General features: G+C 39.2%; 1 protein-coding gene and 1 pseudogene across 2 annotated transcripts in view; both read left to right on the plus strand.

Moving 5' to 3' along the window:
• The window catches only part of LOC125176323 (40S ribosomal protein SA-like), a 120513-nt pseudogene extending 118565 nt beyond the window's left edge, over window positions 1–1948 (plus strand).
• Window positions 1–19681, plus strand: part of DLG2 (discs large MAGUK scaffold protein 2) — a 2044734-nt gene that overhangs the window by 1005467 nt on the left and 1019586 nt on the right. The gene's annotated exons all lie outside the window — the stretch shown is intronic.

Genomic DNA, 19681 nt, shown 5'->3' on the forward strand with positions numbered 1-19681 from the left:
TATCCCCTTATACCCCCAAAGCCAGATTAAATGTACCTCCATGGGAACCTATGTATACTATACTTTAATGTGGCATTTCATCAATTCTAAGATGCACTCTTTAATATTTAGCATCTCTAAAATCAAATGTGTCTCATCAGTGACATCCTAGATTGATTAAATTTGTTATTCTCAGTTACTGAAAAGGGAGTTCATGGGAGCTGGGACTGTGGTTCATCTTTCTAAATATTTTCAGTGTCTATTACAGTGCCTCAGTAACTCACTATAAGTGCTTAACAAAAGGACACAGGGATAGAAAAGCTACAAACTCACTGATGGATGGCTTCATTATGCGAGAAGTGTAAAATGAAGATAAATAGAGGTTATATCTGTTTGGCAAAGATCAGGGGAGACCAGAAAAGTGGACATTTGAACAGAATCTCAAACAAAGAGAACGATATTTCCCACCCAATAATTCAAGGAGCATCATTCAAGGCAGAAGCAAGAGCACAAACAGGAAAGTGAGAAAGATGAGTGAGACTTCAGAAAAAAAAAGTTGTTTGGCTAATTTTAGTGGAATGCAAATGGGTAAAGAAGTACAGTCAGAGGAATGTAGAGAGAGATTAAGAGTGGCGTCAATACTATGACAAAGTGTCCATGTTTTGTTCCAGAGCACAGAAAAGGGCTTCAAAGGGTGAGTGATATGGTGAAGTTGTGCTTAACTATGTGCCCAGGGGTGATTGGTTGAATGACTTGACTTGTGGAGAGAATGCAGATAAGAAAAGTAGTTACCACCTTTCCACGCTACCCAGGAAGGGGTCCATATGGCGTTGTTTTGCATTCACATCATAACTTAAAGGAAAACTTCCACAATGCCTGGACCCTTTTGATGTCCTGCAAATGAAAGAGGAGGATGTCCTCAAATTCCTTGTATCAGGAACTGATTTAGATGGCACCAACCTTGACTTCCGAATGGAGCAGTACAGCTACAAAAGGAAAAGTGATAGTATCTACATCATAAATCTGGAAGAGAACCTGGGAGAAGCTGCTGATGTGGCAGCTGCAGCCATTGTCGCCATTCAGAACCTAGCTGATGTCATTGTCATATCATTGAGGAATATTGGCCAGCGAGCTATGCTGTTTGCTGCTGCTACCAGAGCCACTCTTTTTTTTTAAATTTTTTTTTAACGTTTATTTTTGAGACAGAGAGAGACAGAGCACGAATGGGGGAGGGTCAGAGAGGGAGACACAGAATCTGAAACAGGCTCCAGGCTCTGAGCTGTCAGCACAGAGCCCGACGCGGGCTCGAACTCACGGACCACGAGATAATGACCTGAGCCGAAGTTGGCCGCTTAACCGACTGAGCCACCCAGGCGCCCCCAGAGCCACTCTTATTGCTAGCCACTTCTCTCCTGGAACCTTCCCTAACCGGATCCAGGAAGCCTTCTGGTTGCTGAGACTTCTGGTGGTTACTGACCCCAGGACTGACCACCAGCCTCTCACAGAGGCATCTTGTGTTAACCTGCTTACCATCACTCTGTGTAACACAGACTCTCTTCTGTGCTGTGTAGACATTTCTATCCCTTGCAACAACAAGGGGGCTCACTCAGTGGGTCTGATGTGGTGGAGTCTGGCCCAGGAAGTTCTCCACATGTGTGGCACCATTTCCCATGGGAGGTCATGCTTGATCTCTGCTTCTATGGAGACCCTGAAGAGATTGAAAAGGAAGAGCAGGCTGCTGCTGAAAAGGCTGTGACTGAGGAGGAATTTGAGGGTAAATGGACTACTTTAGTTCGCTGCTATTTAACCTGAAGTTGCAGACTGGTCTGAAGGCTTGCAGCTGCCCTCTGTGCCTATTCAGCATTTTCCTACTGAAGACTGGAATGCTCAGTCTGCCAGTGAAGACTGGTCTGAGGCCTTCATTGCTCAGGCCACTGAATGAGTAGGAGCAACCACTGAGTGGTCTTAAGCTGCTCTTCTGCAGAGGCAAACAAAAGGGAAATGAGGTTGACAGAAAGTAAAGTTTCTGAAAATTGAAAAAAAAAACCAAAACTAGTTACTAGGTGGCTATCGCTTATTTAACAAACGTTTATTCAGCACCTACATAGGTATTACAGCAGTCAATAAGATTTAGTCTTATTTATTGAATCTGTAAAGGTGAACCATCAAACAAACAGGCAAAAATTATAAAATAAAAAGTACTCTGTGTGTGCACAGGTCGCTATCCGTCCTGACCCTAGTCGGGTTGGACACAGGTGTCAGGGGAAGTGGATCAATCAAAGAGGCTTCTGGGAGAAGGTATCATCTTAACTGAGCCCTGAAGGTGAAGAGATGGCAAAGATATCTGGAAAGTAGCAAGTACAAAGTCCCAGTGGTTATATATTACTCTTACTCTGAATTACAAATAATTCAGAATGGAATGGTAAGTTGGTGGGGTGGGGGGAAATGGAGAGGAGGGAAAGGAAGGTTGCTGTGTTGAGGTGGGGAGAGTCAAGAATGTAGTTGGAAAGGGAAATAAGAGGAAAGTGTAACGTTCTGGGGAGAGGAAACAAGGGGCTGATGGGGAAAGGGCAATGGAGATGGAAAGAACAAGAGTCCTTGCTGAAGCAGAATCCATTTAACTTACATTAGACTCATTCATTTGGCAAAATGTAGTAAATCCCTGAGACTTGCCATAGGGGTACTGAGATGACTACAATTATTGGATCACTGCTTTCATCAAAGAACTTGCAGTCTAATGTGAAGTCATTTTGGCTTTGACTCTGATGTTAGGTGTCATGTTCTGTTAATTGGATTAAGTTGATCTTACTCTGGAAGTCATGAGAAGAGAAAGATGCTGGAGGATCATCTTCTGTATGTGTTGTGTGTGGATGACCAGGCAAATGGCAATATCATTATTAGGCTATTTCCTTTTATACTTCCAATTGTATTCTATGGCCCACCAAGGATAAAGGGAAACTTGCAGACCCTGACTTATATTTTATTTTTTAAGAGAAATAGATCATGATTGGGAGAGAGGAGCAGAGGGAGAGAGAGAATCTGAGGCAGGCTCCATGCTTAGTGCAGAGTCCAAGGCAGGGCTTGATTCCACAACCCTAGGAGCATGACCTGAGCCACAATCAAAAGTTGAATACTCAACTGACTGAGCCACCCAGGCACCCTGCAGAACATGACTTTTAAGCCAAAGAGCCAGAGTATCTACCATTCTCAGTATAAATACCTGATTCAGAGAATAAGAAATGCATAATATCTGAGAGACACTATCGTGAAGGATTAAGGTAAGGGTTATGAGGATAGTGAGGTATGAATCCTAGCTTCTTCACTAGTTGTATCACCAGTTTATTTAATTTTTCTCTGCCTCTAATTTCTTATCTATAAAATGAGGTAAATAAAACAGTAACTAATTCATAAGTTTGCTGTAAGGATTAAATAAATGAATACTTATGAAGCATAGATACTTATGTATGCTACATCATAGGCATCCATTCATCTGAAAGATGACACTATGAGTTCCCAGCAGGGTACCAGGACAAGAAAATGAGAAAACTTTCTAGCTTTTCTTGATTTGGGGCTTACATCTTAAGGTTTAGTAAGCACGCAATAGCATTCTGTAATTGTGTGTATTCAATTGCATATTCAAATACCTAAATTAAGTATAAAAATGGCTTCCCAGGAGAAAATTATATTATCTTGAGATTAAACAACTATAATCAAGCGTGTATTATGAAGTGACTTTATCTGAGGAAATAATTAATATTTTTATGACAGTATCTGGTTGCCAAATAATTCTCTTTGACTCGAACTTACTGATAATGAGATCAGAGCCATAACTTCTGTCTCGATCCTTCACCTGTTCCATGTTCCAGAGTCACTGAGGCTGGCTCACCATGAGGGGCTCTGGGACAAAGGCAGCTAGATAAGAACAGCTAGATGATTCCAAGCCCATTTGTACCACCCCAGAGATAATTTGGAGTGGTTGCCCACTTGGGCCGCCTGACATCTTCCCATGGAGACAGCTGTTTGCTGCTGGGTAAATGAAGCATGTTGAGAGGAAAAAAAAAAGAGAATTCAGACAAAGAGCTATATTTTATTGTCATTAGCACTTGCGTCTGTGACTGTTTCTCCCTTCCTGCTGGACAGTGATGGTAATCAGAGGCAGAAGAGACCAGCAACCTTGGCTCAGGAGGAAGCATGGATAAAGAGGGTAAGATGGCCTCACATATGGAAGAGAAACTGAATATTAGAGCGGTAGAGGCAAGACCTTTGCAACTCAGTGTGCATCCTTTGGAGAGTTTGCACTGATCTATATATAATGCTATGATGCTTATATGTAGCATGTAGGAAGCTGGCTGCCTGCAATAGGGGTAAGGCTGAGTTGAATCTATGTATGCATGCGTGTGTGTGTGGTGGCTCCTCTGACAACACTTAGAAAGATGAGTGTTTAACACTGACCCAAGAATAGGAAGAGACTCAGATTTCTTAAGCATCAATCAGTAGTCGGGCCTGCTGCCAAGGCCTTTACGCATATTTTCTCGTCAATTTCTCATAGCAACACTGTTATAAGTATTATTAGCCCAGTTTCGCAAATGAGGAATCTGAGTTTCAGAGAGCTTCTGTACTTGCCTGAAGTCGTGTTGTTGATTAGTGGCGGGAGCAGAATTTAAACTCAGGACAGTAAGGTGCAGGGAATTTGCCTCACTTGACTAGGCATCCCGATGAAATAAACATTTCATCTTTTCCTGGCACCAGGCACACTGAGAACACGCTTCTAGCCTTCAGCTGTAATGACACTCAGAGAAGTTGGAGCAGTTGCCCAGCTGGCAGATTGAATCAGACAGTGACTGCCCATAAGTTCTTACTGTCCTCTCTTGAATCCAGTGGCAATTATCCCTGCAGATTTACTCAGACTGTGTTTGAATTTGTGCTTTAAATGGACAAACTAATTGTCGAGATTGTTCCTAAATCATTGCTGTGATTTCTTGGTAACAAAGCAATTTGACTTCCAACTCTCTTCTTCTGTAGCAAATTCCTCCCTAGCTCCCCCTCCTTCACCTGACAGCTGGCAATCACCCTGCATCCTTCAACCAGCTCTCAAAGTTAACTCAGCTAACCTAGGAGAAACCTTTTCTAGGGCAGGGGAGTCTTCCCTCAACACAAAGCTTACAGCCCACTGAACTTTCTTCATTAAAACAAAGCAAATACTTGCTCATGTCTTACGTGTTCTATTTTGTTATTTTTATTCTCAAAATAATTCATGAGCTCAAAACAGGAGATTCATAATCACCCAGAGGCACCACTGTCAATACAGTGTGTATTCTTCTAGACTTCTTTCCTGCCTTGCACACACATTAACATATTTTATTGTGCTTATCAAGGTTAGTACACATGTCTGTGTGTCCAGCTGCTGTCTGGGGGTTAAGAGAGCCTTCAGTAAGATTACTTGGGATGGCCTTACTTACGTGCTGCTCTACTCAGTACTGGCCAAGTAGGGGAAAGAAGGGAACTCATTCAGTTCCCTTGTTACACATCACAGTTTGCCCTCCTCTCAATCCTTACTTGAGAAAGCCGTCAGCTAACTAACACTCCTTCCCAGGTGCCTCACACCCCAAATTTTAATGATTCTCCCCCAAATAACCCCACTTCATAACCTGTACTACACATGGACCAGTTTTTCACTTCATTATTGAAAATATTATATGGTACTTTTCAGTAACCAGATATCCTATAGAATCCCAACAGGTTTCTTGAGCACATGCTACTTCTAGGATGTGCTAGGTGTGTAGATTACCCAAGAGTCCAAGGAACTTAGATCCCCACCAGCTATAGTTCAGTTCAGAAACATTTATTGGTGGAATGTTTGCTGCTGGTGGTACAATAATGGACCAAGAAGTCTTTATGTTGGGGCACCTGGGTGGCTCAGTTAATTAAGTGTCCGACTTTGGCTCAGGTCATGATCTCATGGTTCATGAGTTTGAGCCCCATGTCGCACTCAGTGCTGACAGCTTGGAACCTGGAACCTGCTTCAGATTTTGTGTCTCCCTCTTTCTCTGCTCCTCCCCCACTCACGCTCTGTCTCTCTCAAAAAACAAATATTAAAAAAAAATTTAAAAAGAAGTCTTTATGTTCTCATGAGAAAAAAGGTACATACATGTTTAGAAAAACAAGAAGAAGAAGAAAAAAAAGATTCTCAGTGTGTCAGTCATGAGAGCACAGATAAAGGACCCTTGGCTAAACATGGATGTCCAGGGAAAGCATCTGGGAAGAAATCATGTATGAGTTAAGTTTGAAGGCTGCACAATAACCAGGTGAAACACATTTGGGGATATAATCCTTAAACATTTTTATAAGTTAAAAAAAAACCTGTTACCATAAAATAATCATAGGTGATATTAGGTGACCACTTACTAGGTCACAGCCTCTCTACTAAGTACATTTAATGCATTGCCTCACTTGGCCTTCTCAAAAATTCTGTGAGGTAAGTACTAGTCTCATTTCATAGATGTGAATATCAAGTCTCACAGAGTTTGATAAGTTGCCCAAGGTCATGTAGTGCATGATGGAACTGGGTATTGATCCAGGCAGTCTCTCCAGAACCTGCACACCTAGCTACTATTCTACAGTTGATGTTTTGGAAAGTTATTCTAATATGATGGCCTATGGAAAGGAAAGATGACAGACATATTTAGCTATAAATGATCATTCACATTTGTTTCCATTTTGCTGACAGCACTGATAGTCTGAAGAGTTCACTCTTAGGGACCACTTTTTTTTTTGATGACCTAGACCTGCAAAGAGCAAAGGACTTGACAGTTCCAGAAAGGAGAGCATTAATATTGGGCAAGTAGCTACCATGTGCCAGGAATACAGTGTCTTATTCAATGTTCATATTTTTCTGTATAGTATACTATAATTCCTAGTTTATAGCTTCAGTCAATCCAGCAATTTGACAAATGTCCCCCATCTAGCAAGTGGCATAAGTGAGATTTGAACTTATGTTTCTAATGCCAGAATTCATGCACATTTCACCATATTGGGCTGCCTCTTGGAGTCAGATGGCTAGCTTGATTTGAAACCTGCTTCACCATGTATTTTGCTTTGGAGACTTTCTGATCCTGTTTTCTCATTTGATAATCAGAGTGATAATACCGTTGTTTCCCAATTTTTTTTAAATTTTTTAATGTTTATTTTATTTTTGAGAGAGGGAGAGAGAGAGCGCGCAAGTTGGGGAGAGGCAAGGAAAGAGAGAGGGGGAGACACAGAATCTGAAGCAGGCTCCAGGCTCCAAGCTGTCAGCACAGAGCCTGAGGCAGGGCTCGAACCCAGAGGAATTATGAGCTGAGCCGAAGTGGGGCGCTCAACTGACTGAGCCACGCAGGCGCCCCTTATTTTCCAATCCTTGAAAATTATTTGGGATAATGTTTCTGAATGTACTTTTGTAAATTACAAGTAGCAATCTCAATGTGTGACATCTTATACAAATTCACTTTACAATTCCACAAATCCATTATTTTCCCAGATCATAGATCTCTGGCCCCATTCTGACTTTCTCAGAGAGCTTAAGCGCTGTCCAATCATACAGTTACCTCTCTTGGGTGAGCCTGGCCTTCTCTAGGTCTCCAGCTTAACTCAGAATTTTAGGAAAGATGGCTTGCATTTCCTATTAAGCTGTATCTCCGGCATCTTCAGTTAACAGATGGAGGGCAGCACTGAGCTAGAATAAGTTCCCTCATGATTATTTAAACCATCAGTTCTTTAAAAAGGATCTTAAGATCCATTAAATATTCATGAAAGGAACTTCTTGGCAGTTCCTCCATTGTAGGTAATTACAGAGGGTTTAAAATATCTGACGTTGCTTGGGAGAACACAAAGCTCTGTCAGCTGCAAGCAGACAGCTGATTTGTAATTTAATTAACATCCTGGCTTGTCCTGTTCTTTGTGGCAAAAAGTGGAAATGTATTTCCTTTCATTTCTGAGTTTTGTTTGAAAAAATTCAAATGGAGCACCTGGGAGAGCTTTTCATCTCTCAGATCTGTCGTGTTACTTACATCCTGCGCCAGTCCTCCAAACATTCCTCTTTCAAGTGTCCTTTGGGCCAGCTGTATTGCTGATTGTGGGTCATTGGTTTTTGTTTGGTTTTGTTTTGGTTTTTTGAAGGTTAACTTCATTTGGGGAAGATCTGGGTGCAATCAGCAATCAGTGAGCTCCAACCCAGTTTTATTAGCTCTGTGAGTAATGGATTTTGAAGAGAGATTTGGCCACAGACTATCTATTCAGTGAATGTTGATTGAGACTTTCTAGGTAGCAGGTGCTGAAGGTCAGCAGTGACCTGACTCTATGGAGGTTTCAGCCCAATAGAGGAGGCAAACATTAAGCAAATGATTGTAGAAATTAAATGTAAAATCAAAATGTGATTTATGAAAAATCAGTACAAGGGTACCCTGAAATCGGGTGAGGCAGATTGGTGTGGTATGGAAAGACAAAGGAAACCAGGACACCTCCTTCTGGAAGTAGACGTGAAAATCATGGCTGGTTGGTCTTGTGCTTCTTTCTCTTGTTGTCCTTCTATCTAATGACCCCCTCCCACCCCAGATTTATCACATACATGTGATTCTAGACAAATGGACTAGGATAGTGCCAGAAAGGATGCAAAGGGGGAAGAGAAACTTCCTCTAGCAAAAATATCATTCAGAGAACTTATTTGAAATTAAAGAAATGAATGTAATTACCAATCTGATCACTACATTAAACATTTTTTCTATCTTCTCTTTCTTTTATTCATATTTTCCCTCTAGAGAGGGAGGCAGTGAGTTGCAGAGAGGATGAAGTAAGCATGGTAAATGGAGGTGGGTCACAGGTCACAGATAAGCAATCATGAAAAAAGGAAAGTGCTGGAAAGAGAGAAAGCTGGATACATACTGCACAAGTTTCCAATAAATAAAATTCCTAAAAAGAAATATCAAAGTGTTTAAACCAAATATTTCCCTCAAAATCAGATGGTAACTAGCTGGGCCTGGATAAGCATGCACTGTTACAGGATTCAAACTTAGAGTCTTGAGGGGAAGTGAAGACCCTTTATTTCCATTGTGTTCCTTAATTAAGACCACTTTCTTCACCAGTGGTTTTCTCTATTTTCTGAGCTTCATTCACTTTTTTCTTAGGAATCAGTGCTCTTTATAAGTTCATTATTTACTTACTTTTCTTACTTACTAAATGCTTCTCCTCAAATAGGTGTTTTTTTCCCTGCCAAAGCACATTTCTAAAACTAAGAGTCTTCCTTCCAGCAGTGGCATTTAGTCAGCCAGGTCTAGTGGACACATACTATGTGGTTGGTGTTCTGGCTTGACTGTTCTGTGGGAAACAGACATAGATATCAGAGATTCCTACCATCTAAGAAATCAGATCACAGAGAAGGAGATAATACAGAGAATGCTATATTTTTAAGTTGATTTATTTATTTTTGAGAGAGAGAAAATGAGCGCAGGGCAAAGAGAGAAGAGAGGATTCCAAGCAGGCTCCACACCGTCAGCATAGAGCCAGATGTGAGGCTCCAACCCAGGAACAGTGAGATCATGACCTGAGCAGAAATCAAGAGTTGGACGTTTAACCGACTGAGCCACCCAGACACCCTGTTGTTTGTTGATATTGTTAACAGAAGTGGTAGAACTAACGGATTTTGAGTATCTCCTAAGTATCAGACTTTGTGTAAGAAACTACAATCATTGCTTAATTTTGTACTTTTTCATAATGTTGCTATAAGTCTTTTTTTTTAATGTTTTATTTATTTTTGAGAGAGAGCACAAGCAGGGGAGAGGTAGAGAGAGAGGGGGACAGAGGATCTGAAGCAGGCTCTTTGCAGAAAGCAGCAAGCTGCTGCAGAGCTCGAACTCATGAATGGTGAGATCATGACCTGAGCCGAAGTCAGATGCTCAACCCACTGTGATCCCCAGATGCCCTGTTACTACAAATCTTAAATGGGATACTCTGTATAACACACGTAGAAAAGTGGTAATGAATAGTGTTCACTAACTGTTCAAGAGCACACACATATGTTCTGGCTCTCTGAGTTTGATCTGATTCTCTCTCTCATCAGAACAGTGCCAACTCCTGCTGCAAGGGGGAAGCAGAGCACTTCTTATGCAGAAATAGAGACTGACCCAGATTTTTATTTATGAGACCTTGAAAAATTTGTGACTTCTCCCTCTGCTAACACATAGTGTGCCAGTGTAATGCCACCTTCCATCCTGTGCAGGAGAGCCTCCAGGGATGGATCACGTGCTGTAGGCTCCTGCCTTTGAATTCTGGGTAACTCAGGGTGGTTCGAACCTACACGGGCATGAGCAGAATGTGGTCAGACTTCCTAGCCTTTGTGCATCCACATGAGGGGCTCCGTGGTTGAAGAAATGTGAGCATGATTGCATTCAGGATCAGCTAGGAGGGCTTTTTGATCAGCACATTACAGTACTGTTCAGATAATTTAGGTTTAGTTCATTGAAAGTCATTTACTGGTCTCTTAGTATGCATTGCCACCAGTGGGGCACTAGAGTTTCAGAGATGGATATGACTCCATCTGTGCTCAAGAGACACTCAGGGGCTAGTAGGAATGATAGGTACATGGATAGGTCTTTGTAGTATAAAGTTGTTATCTGATGACAGCAATCTGTGCAGAACCCTATGGGAGCATATCTTTTCAACCTTCGCAGTCAGTGAAACCTTCCAAGAGGAGATGACACTCAATATGATCATCAAGGACCTGAAAAAGCTTTCCTGGTGAAGCAGTACGTGAGTCAGGGTTTAAGCTTCAGAAGGGAAAAGAGGATAGGATTCCAGAAGTCAGGGACAAAATGAGGTAAGACATGAAGAGCAAATGTCTTCCCTGTCTTGATCTCTTCTTCTGCCTCACTCCCCTTAGAGCTTGGAAAGAAAATATGATATTTACAAAAGTACTTTTGCTCCAGAGTCCCGTCCAATGGACCAAGCTGAGGAAAGGAAAAAGAAGGCACAGATTTCAAAACAGAGGCCCTCTTTAAATGGCTGTCCTTTTACAGGCAATACAGAAACCTCGAAGGTGCCCAGAATGACATCAGTAACTAATAAAAAAGCCTTGGAATGAGAAATAACTCAGAATTTCCCAGATCATTAGGGATGATTCTGAAATCAGGATGTGACTTTTGCACAGTTGTTTAATCTCCCTGGTTAGATGACTCTTGAAGATTACCTAAAAATTAGATTTCCTGAAGAGAAAGTGGGTCTCTTAAGAGCTTTGAAGAAAAACTTGAGAAGAATATTTATGTTCCCTAGGTCAAAAGCAGACTAACATGTATTTGAATCCTAGTTTGCCACTCTCCAGATATGTAATCATGGAAAAAATGCCTAACTATCCAAGCCTCAGATGAGGAGAATAGTAACACCTATCTCTCAGATGTGAAGATGTATGTAAAACGTAGCATAGTTACTGGCATGTTAGCTAAAACTTCCGTTATTGTTGGTTTTAATATTGGCATTAGTGTTAGGATTAGTATTTCTCTTAATATTAGCATTTGTTTTAATATTGGTATTGGTCTTAGTAGTACAAAGCAAAAAATTATTTATGCTCTAGCCAAAGTTGAATCTGAGAAGATTCTACTATGCCATATCAGGGTGCTTCCTTTGGACCCTTGCTTTTGAGTTAAATATGGCACTTCTCACTAGATCTTGTTCAGTAATCTCTTGTTCAGTCATCTCTTGCATGAAACACTGGAAGAAAATAAATTTAAAAAGGAAAGAGAATATGTGGCTGGCACCAGAAAAGGCATTGTTTAGGTCTCTGGATTGTTCCCTATTGTCTACAGTACATAGCAGTCAGCCTTTCAGCCTTGTTTCTTGCCACACTCTACCTCACATCCAAAGTTCCATCCAAATAGTACTTCAGGCTCACCAGATGTAGAATTGGGTTTGGTGTGTGCATGGTTTATGGAGGACATTTCTCCTGAAGAAACAATTAAAGGAGTGAGAGAAGTACCAAGAAGTTCTACAAGAATGTAGGTCAGGGTGCAATCAAGCTTCAGATGGATCCCATCAGGTGCTTTAGAGTATACTTGGCACCATAGGGTTTATTTCACTTTGAGGTGTGGAGGTTGGGGATTCCACTATAACTCCCAGGCACATCTAAGTAAGGATGCTTCAGTCACCCAAGAGTGATTATTCTGAGGAGTATGCAGATGTGAGCCTTAATGTGTAAAAGGGACTTCCATGAATTTGAGGGGGTGCAATAACATCTGCCATAATCCATTTCAGGATTTCACTGTTCCCTCAAAACATCATCCTCTTTTGTCACTTATATCCTTTATACATGTTGTTGCCTTTGCTGAGAATAGCTCTTACCTCTGTTATCATTCTGGATCCTGTTTCAAACTGGGAAGCCTTAGAGTTAGTGATGATCCTTTTCTGTTTCCACAGAACTCAGCTTATGCTTGTCATTATGACTATGTTACTTAGCTGCACATGTACAGAACTCACTTAATAATTTATGATTTTCTCAAGGTCAAGAACTGTTTCTTATTCAGCTTATATTCTTATCATGTATTACCAAAGGGAATGATGATGAAATAGATATAGAATACTTAAGAATCTGATGTCCTTTAAGATTGTGTCAAGTGAATCATGCATTTGTCTTTTTTTGCTTAAACTTGAATTCATAATGTTTTTCAATGAAAGAGCTTCCATATAGCAGCCAAAATAACTTTGTAGCTTAAGAAACTTATACCCATTTCATCCATTTCTTTGTCCTTCATAACTTTATTCAGCAAATACTTATTGAGCATATGCCAGGTGCTTGGCTGTGGACTAGAGATATAAGGATAAGCAATACTCAAATGTCCAAGTCCTCAGAGACTCTTTGAGTTCAGTGTACACACACACACACACACACACACACACACACACACACACAGAAGACATACAGCATGATAAAAACTGTGATTGGTAGAGTATAGGGAGCTATGGGAACACACACAAAATCTCACATTTGCAGTTCACAAAAGCTTTCCAGAAAAGATAATGTCAAAGTTGAGGCCTAAAGGATCAATTAATTTTAAAATGAATAACTTTTACTAATTTTAAAATGAATAACTTTTTGAGCATCATGATTGGTTTCACAGACTAATTTAAGATCTTATCAGTCTTTAAAATGGGTCTTAAATTTATGAAAATAATTAATTTAAAATAAATTCTTTGTGACATCATGGGAGTTCAACTAAGTTTATTATCTGTGTCTTGATAGTAATTTGTCCAAATAGTTCACTAAAGTGTGTATTTTAAAGGATGGGATCTGTACCAAAAATAGTAAGATATCTAGGAATGATACTAAAAAGTTAAAAGACCTGTACTCTGGAAACTATAGACAACTTATGAAAGTTATTGAAGAGGATACAAAGAAATGGAAAAACATTCCATGCTCATGGATTAGAAGAACAAATATTGTTAAAATGTCTATCCTACCCAATGCAATCTACACATTTAATATAATTCCTATCAAAATACCACAAGAATTCTTCACAGAGTCAGATCAAACAATCCTAAATTTTGTATGGAACCACAAGAGACACTGAACAGCCAAAGAAATCTTGAAAAAGAAAAACAAAACTAGAGGCATCAGGATTCTGGATTTCAAGCTATATTACAAAGCTGTAGTCATCAAGACAATATGGTATTGGCACAAAAACAGACACATAGATCAATGGAGCAGAAAATAAAACCCAGAAAAGGACCCACAACTGTATGCTCAACTCATCTCTAACAAAGCAGAAAAGAATGAATATCTAGTGGAATAAAGTCTCTTCAGGAAATGGTGTTGGGAAAACTGGACAGCAACAGGCAGAAGAATGAAACTGGACCACTTTCTTAAACCATACACAAAAATAAATTTAAAATGGATGAAAGACCTAAATGTGAGACAGGAAACCATCAAAATCATAGAGGAAAACACAGGGAGCAACCTCTTTGACTTTGACCACAGCAACTTCTTACTAGACACATCACCAGAGGCAAAGGAAGCAAAAACAAACATGACCTGTCAGGATTTCATCAAGATAAAAAGCTTCTGCACAGAAAAGGAAACAACCAACAAAACTAAAAGAGAGCCTACAGAATGTGAGAAGATACTTGCAAACAACATATCCAAAATTTATAAAGAACTTATCAAACTCAACATCCAAAACACAAACAACTCAGTTAAGAAATGGACAGGAAACATGAATAGACATTTTTCCAAAGAAGATATCCAGATGGCTAACAGACACATGAAAAGATGCTCAACATCACTCATCATCAGGGAAATACAAATCAAAACTACAATGAGATAGCACCTCACACCTGTCAGAATGGCTAAAATTAACAACACAAGAAACAACAGGTGTTGGCGAGGATGTGGAAAAAGGGTAACTCTCTCTCACTGTTGGTGGGAATGCAAAGTGGTGCAGCCACTCTGGAGAATAGTATGGAGGTTCCTTAAAAAAATAAAAATAGAACTACCCTATGATCCAGTAATTACACTAGCAGCTATTTAACCACAGGACACAAAAATGCAAATTAAAAGGAGTACATGCACCCCAATGTTTATAGCAGCATAATCAATAATACGTAAACTATGGAGGGAGCCCACATGTCTATCAACTGATGAGTGATGAAGAAGATGTGGTATATACATACAATGGAATATTACTCAGCCATCAAAAAAATATTGTAATTTGAAATGATGTGGTTGGAGCTAGAATGTATGATGCTAAGCAAAGTAAGTCAGTTAGAGAAAGACAAATATATTATTTCACTCATGTGGAATTTAAGAAGCAAAATAGATGAACAAAGGGGGAAAAAGAGAAGAAAGCGAAACTATCAGATTCTTGATGATGGAGAACAAACTGAGGGTTGATGGAAGGAAGTGGGTGGAAGAAGAGATAGATGGATGATGGTTGTTAAGAAGGGCACTTGTGATGAGCGCTTGGTGTTGCATGTAAGCGATGAATCACTGAATTCTACTTCCAAAACCAATATTGCACTGTATATTAACTAACTAAAATATAAATTAAAACATTTAAAAATGAAAAAAGAATAAAGGTTGGGATCTTTCTCTCAACCTGCCAAATCTCACTGCAGGAATTCTTTAGGAACTACAGTAATCATTTTAACTTTGTAAAATTTTACTTCTGGTACTCTTGGATCTTGATCAGAATACAAGTATTTCCTAACTGTTACAAGTGGCATGAAGCTGTTTTCACATATGTGAAATTTTAAAAAGCTTAAACTCTTCAAAAAAATAAAAAAATGGAACTACCATATTATCCACTTCTGGGTATCTATCCCAAAAAATCGAAAGCAGGGTTTCAAAGAGAGATTTGTATACCTGTGTTCACAGCAGCATTACTCACAATAGCCAAGTTTGGGAGCAACCAAACTGCTCATCTACAGATGAATGAATAAACAAAATGGGGTATGTATATACAATGGAATATTATTCAGCCTTAAAAAAAGGAAGGAGATCCTGTCACATGCTATAGCATAGATGAACCTTGAGAACATTATGATAAATAAGCCAGTTATAAAAAGACACATACTGTATGATTCTGCTGATGTAAGGTATCTAGAGTAGTAAAATTAATAGAAATAGAAAGTAGATTATGTAGAATTGTGGTTGCCAGGGGCTGGAGACAGGAGGAAGGGGTGTGGGAAACATGGATATTGCTGTTTAATGACTATAGAGTCTCAGATTTGCAACATGAAAAGTTCTGGAGATTGGTTACACATTAATACAAATATACTTAATATTACTTAACACTTAAACATGGTTGTGATGGAAATTTTTATGTGTATTTTACCAGAATTTTTAAAACAGTATTTAAAAAACTGGAAGTAATGATATGCTTATATTCATTCCACAATCCTGAGGTGGGAGTAACAAGATAAAAGAGTTCAGAAGTAATGGGGATGCTGCTCAGGTAGTGGTGTTAGGGAGTAGCTTATAGGAGAATAAGGAAGCTTGAGCTCTGTCCTTTAGGCAGTGGGGACCACTGAATTTGCGATTTCAGAAAGTTGCCTGGTGCAGTGTAGAGGATGAATGAGAAAGAGCAATCTCAGTGGCAGTCTGGACAGTCCAGAGGTTCCCCGGATGGGACCTGATAAGAACTTGAGTGTGGGCAGTGGTGGTGGTGGCAGATGAGGATGCAGTGGACTCAAGAACTATTTAAGGTATAAGTTAGGCAGACCCAGCGATTTATCAAATTGGCAGATGAGAGAATGAAAGAGAGGATGGAGTCTGACTGATTCCTTCTTTTCTGGTCCAGGTGACTGCATAGATGGTAGTATCTCCCTGAGAGAGAATTGAAGGGGGTGGGGGATATGGAGGGGAAGTGGCCTGAAAGCCTGAGAAACTAAAATGGGCATGTGTATGGCATTATTCCACTCTCATTGAACACATAATTAATCAAGAGCGAATGTTAAACTTTATCTCTGCTTCTGAGGCAAATTGTCTTCCCAAATTACAGGGTTAGAAAAACAGAAGTATGGTAGTTTTCACTTTACAGAAATGTTCTGACATCATTCTGTTCAGTGTTCTTAATGAAGCATTTTCCACTAAGCTGTCAATTCAGTCATCAGGCTTGTGCTTCACATCCTTATGGGAGAGGAGGACAGGCTGATGATAGAAATAGGATTCAGATTCAAATTATTTGGACAGGATCCCGTATCTTAGGCCCACTAGGTAGGTGACCCTACCAGTTTTGATAGTTTATATGTTTCTAGGAATTTGTCCATTTCTTCCAGATTTCCCATTTTATTGGCATATAATTGCTCATAATATTCTCTTCTTATTATTGTATTTCTGCTGTGTTGGCTGTGATGTCTGCTCTTTCATTCTTGATTTTATTTATTTGGGTTCTTTCCTTTTTCTTTTTGATCAAACTGGTTTGGGGTGACCAATTTTGTTAATTCTTTCAACGAACCAGCTTCTGGTTTCATTGATCTGTTCTAGTGTTTTATTTTGGTTTTGATAGCAAGGATTTCTGCCCTAATCTTTATTATTTCCTGCCTTCTCCTGGTTTTGGGTTTTATTTGCTGTTCTGTTTCTAGCTCTTTAAGGTATAAGGTTAGGTTGTGTATCTGATACCTTTCTTCCGTCTTTAGGAAGGCCTGGATTGCTATATACTTCCCTCTTATGACCACCTTTGCTGCGTGCCAGAGGTTTGGGGCTGTGGTATTATCATTTTCATTGGCTTCCATGTACTTTTTAATTTCCTCTTTAACTTCTTGGTTAGCTCATTCATTTTTAGTAGGATGTTCTTTAGTCTCCAAGTATTTGTTATCTTTCCAAATTGTTTCTTGTGGTTGATTTCGAGTTTCATAGCATTGTTCTTGAAAATATGCATGGTATTATCTTGATCTTTTGTACTTGTTGAGGGCTGATTTATCTCCCAGTATGTGATTTATCCTGGAAAACATTCCATGTTCATTGGAGAAGAATGTATATTCTGCTTTAGGATGAAATGTTCTGAATATATCTGTTAAGTCCATCTGGTCCAGTGTGTCATTCAAAACCATTGTTTACTTTTTGATGTTCTGTTTAGATGATCTGTCCATTGTTCTAAGTGGAGTGTTGAAGTCTCCTACTATTATGATGTTATTATCAATGAGTTTCTTTATGTTTACTATTAACTGATTTATATATTTGGGTGCTTTCACATTTGGTGCATAAATGTTTACAATTGTTAGGTCTTCTTGGTGGATAGACCCCTTAATTATGATATAATGCGCTTCTTCATCTCTTGTTACAGTCTTTATTTTAAAGTCTAGATTGATATAAGTATGGCTACTCTGGTTTTGTTTTGTCAACAATTAGCATGATAGATGGTTCTCCATCCCCTTATTTTCAATCTGAAAGTGTCTTTAGGTCTAAAGTGGGTCTCTTGTAAACAGCATACAGATGGATCTTGTTTTCTTATCCATTTTGTTACCCTATGTCTTTTGATTGGAGCATTTACTCCATTTACATTTAGAGTGAGTACTGAAAGATATGAGTTTATTGGCATTCTGTTTCTTGTAGAGTTGGAGTTTCTGATGGTGTTCTCTGATCCTTCCTAGTTTTTGCTGCTTTTGGTCTTTTTTTCCCTTATCTTTTCTCCTCTTGGAGAGTCTCCCTTAAAATTTCTCTCAGGGCTGGTTTAGTGCTCATAAACTCCTTTAATTTTTGTCTGGGAAACTTTTAATCTCTCCTATTTTGAATGACAGCCTTGCTGGATAAGGAATTCTTGGCTGTATATTTTTCTGATTCATCACATTGAATATATCCTGCCACTCCTTTCTGGCCTCCCGAGTTTCTGTGAATAGGTCTGCTGTAAACCTGGTCTGTCTTCCCTTGTAGGTTAAGGACTTTTTCCCCCTTGCTACTTTCATGATTCTTTCCTTACCTGAGTATTTTGTGAATTTGACTATGATATACCTTGTTGATGGTCAGTTTTTGTTGAATCTAATGGGAGTCCTCTGTGCTTCCTGGATTTTGATCTCTGTCTTTCTCCATGTTAGGAATGTTTTCCACTACGATTTGCTCACATAACCTTTCTACCCCTTTTTCTTTCTCTTCATCTTCCGGGACCTCTATTATTCTGATGTTGTTCATTTTTAAAGAGTCACTGATTTCTCTAATTCTTAAATCGTGCTCTTTTGTCTTAGTCTCCCTCTTTTTTCTGCTTCATTATTCTCCATAAGTTTGTCCTCTGTGTCACTCATTCACTGCTCTATCTCATCTATCCTTGCCGCCATGGCATCCATTTGAGATTGCAGCTTAGTTATAGCACTTTTTTTATTTCATCCTGACTAGATTTTACTTCTTCTATCTCCACAGAAAGGGATTCTAATCTATTTTCAACCCCAGCTAGTATTATTATTGTGATTCTAAATTCTCGTTCAGACATCTTGTTTGTATCTGTGTTGATTATATCCCTGACTGTCATTTCTTCTTGCTCTTTCTTTTGGGGTGAATTCCTTTGTTTCATTATTTTGAAGGAATAAAAGGAATTAATAATGTAAAAAAATTTAAAAAATAAAAACAACACACACACACACACACACATACACAAAAATCAAATAAATGATGATAGATCCTAGGTGTGTTTTGGTCTGGTTTCTGAAAGAAGTTTGATTGATTACAGAAAAAAAGGGAAAAAATGAAAATGTTTGAAAATTTGAGAAAATAAATGCGATGGAATAGTATAAAATGAAAGGATGGAAATAGAATTTGACAATGTTACAAAAATTATAGTAGAAAAAAATATTTGTAATAAAAATTGAAAATGAAAATATTTTCCCCTTTTTGTATTGAAGAAAAAGAAAAGAAATGAAAAAGAAAAAGAAAATTGAAAGATGGACCAAAGAACAGACTGAAATATAATTGAAATTATATTGTTTTCCCCTAGAAGTTAAACTATGAAGCACTTTATAGTCCATAAACTAAGCAGGTGGAGAGATTTGTGGTGTTCCTGAAAAGGAAGGTTGACCCCCATTGGGCGGGTCTTAGTGTAAGGGCTCAGTTCCATTCTCCACTAGATGGTGCTGCTTAGCTTATGGTGTAGATTGTTGTGGCGACTGTAGGTGTGTATGCACATGCACAGGACGGGTGAAAATGGTGTCACCCAGCTACCCAGTGTCTAGTATTGGAACTCTGTGCTCTCTCCAACCTGTA

This window comes from Prionailurus viverrinus, chromosome D1 (genome assembly GCF_022837055.1).
Source record: "Prionailurus viverrinus isolate Anna chromosome D1, UM_Priviv_1.0, whole genome shotgun sequence".
In the NCBI taxonomy this organism is placed as follows: Eukaryota; Metazoa; Chordata; class Mammalia; order Carnivora; family Felidae; genus Prionailurus; species Prionailurus viverrinus.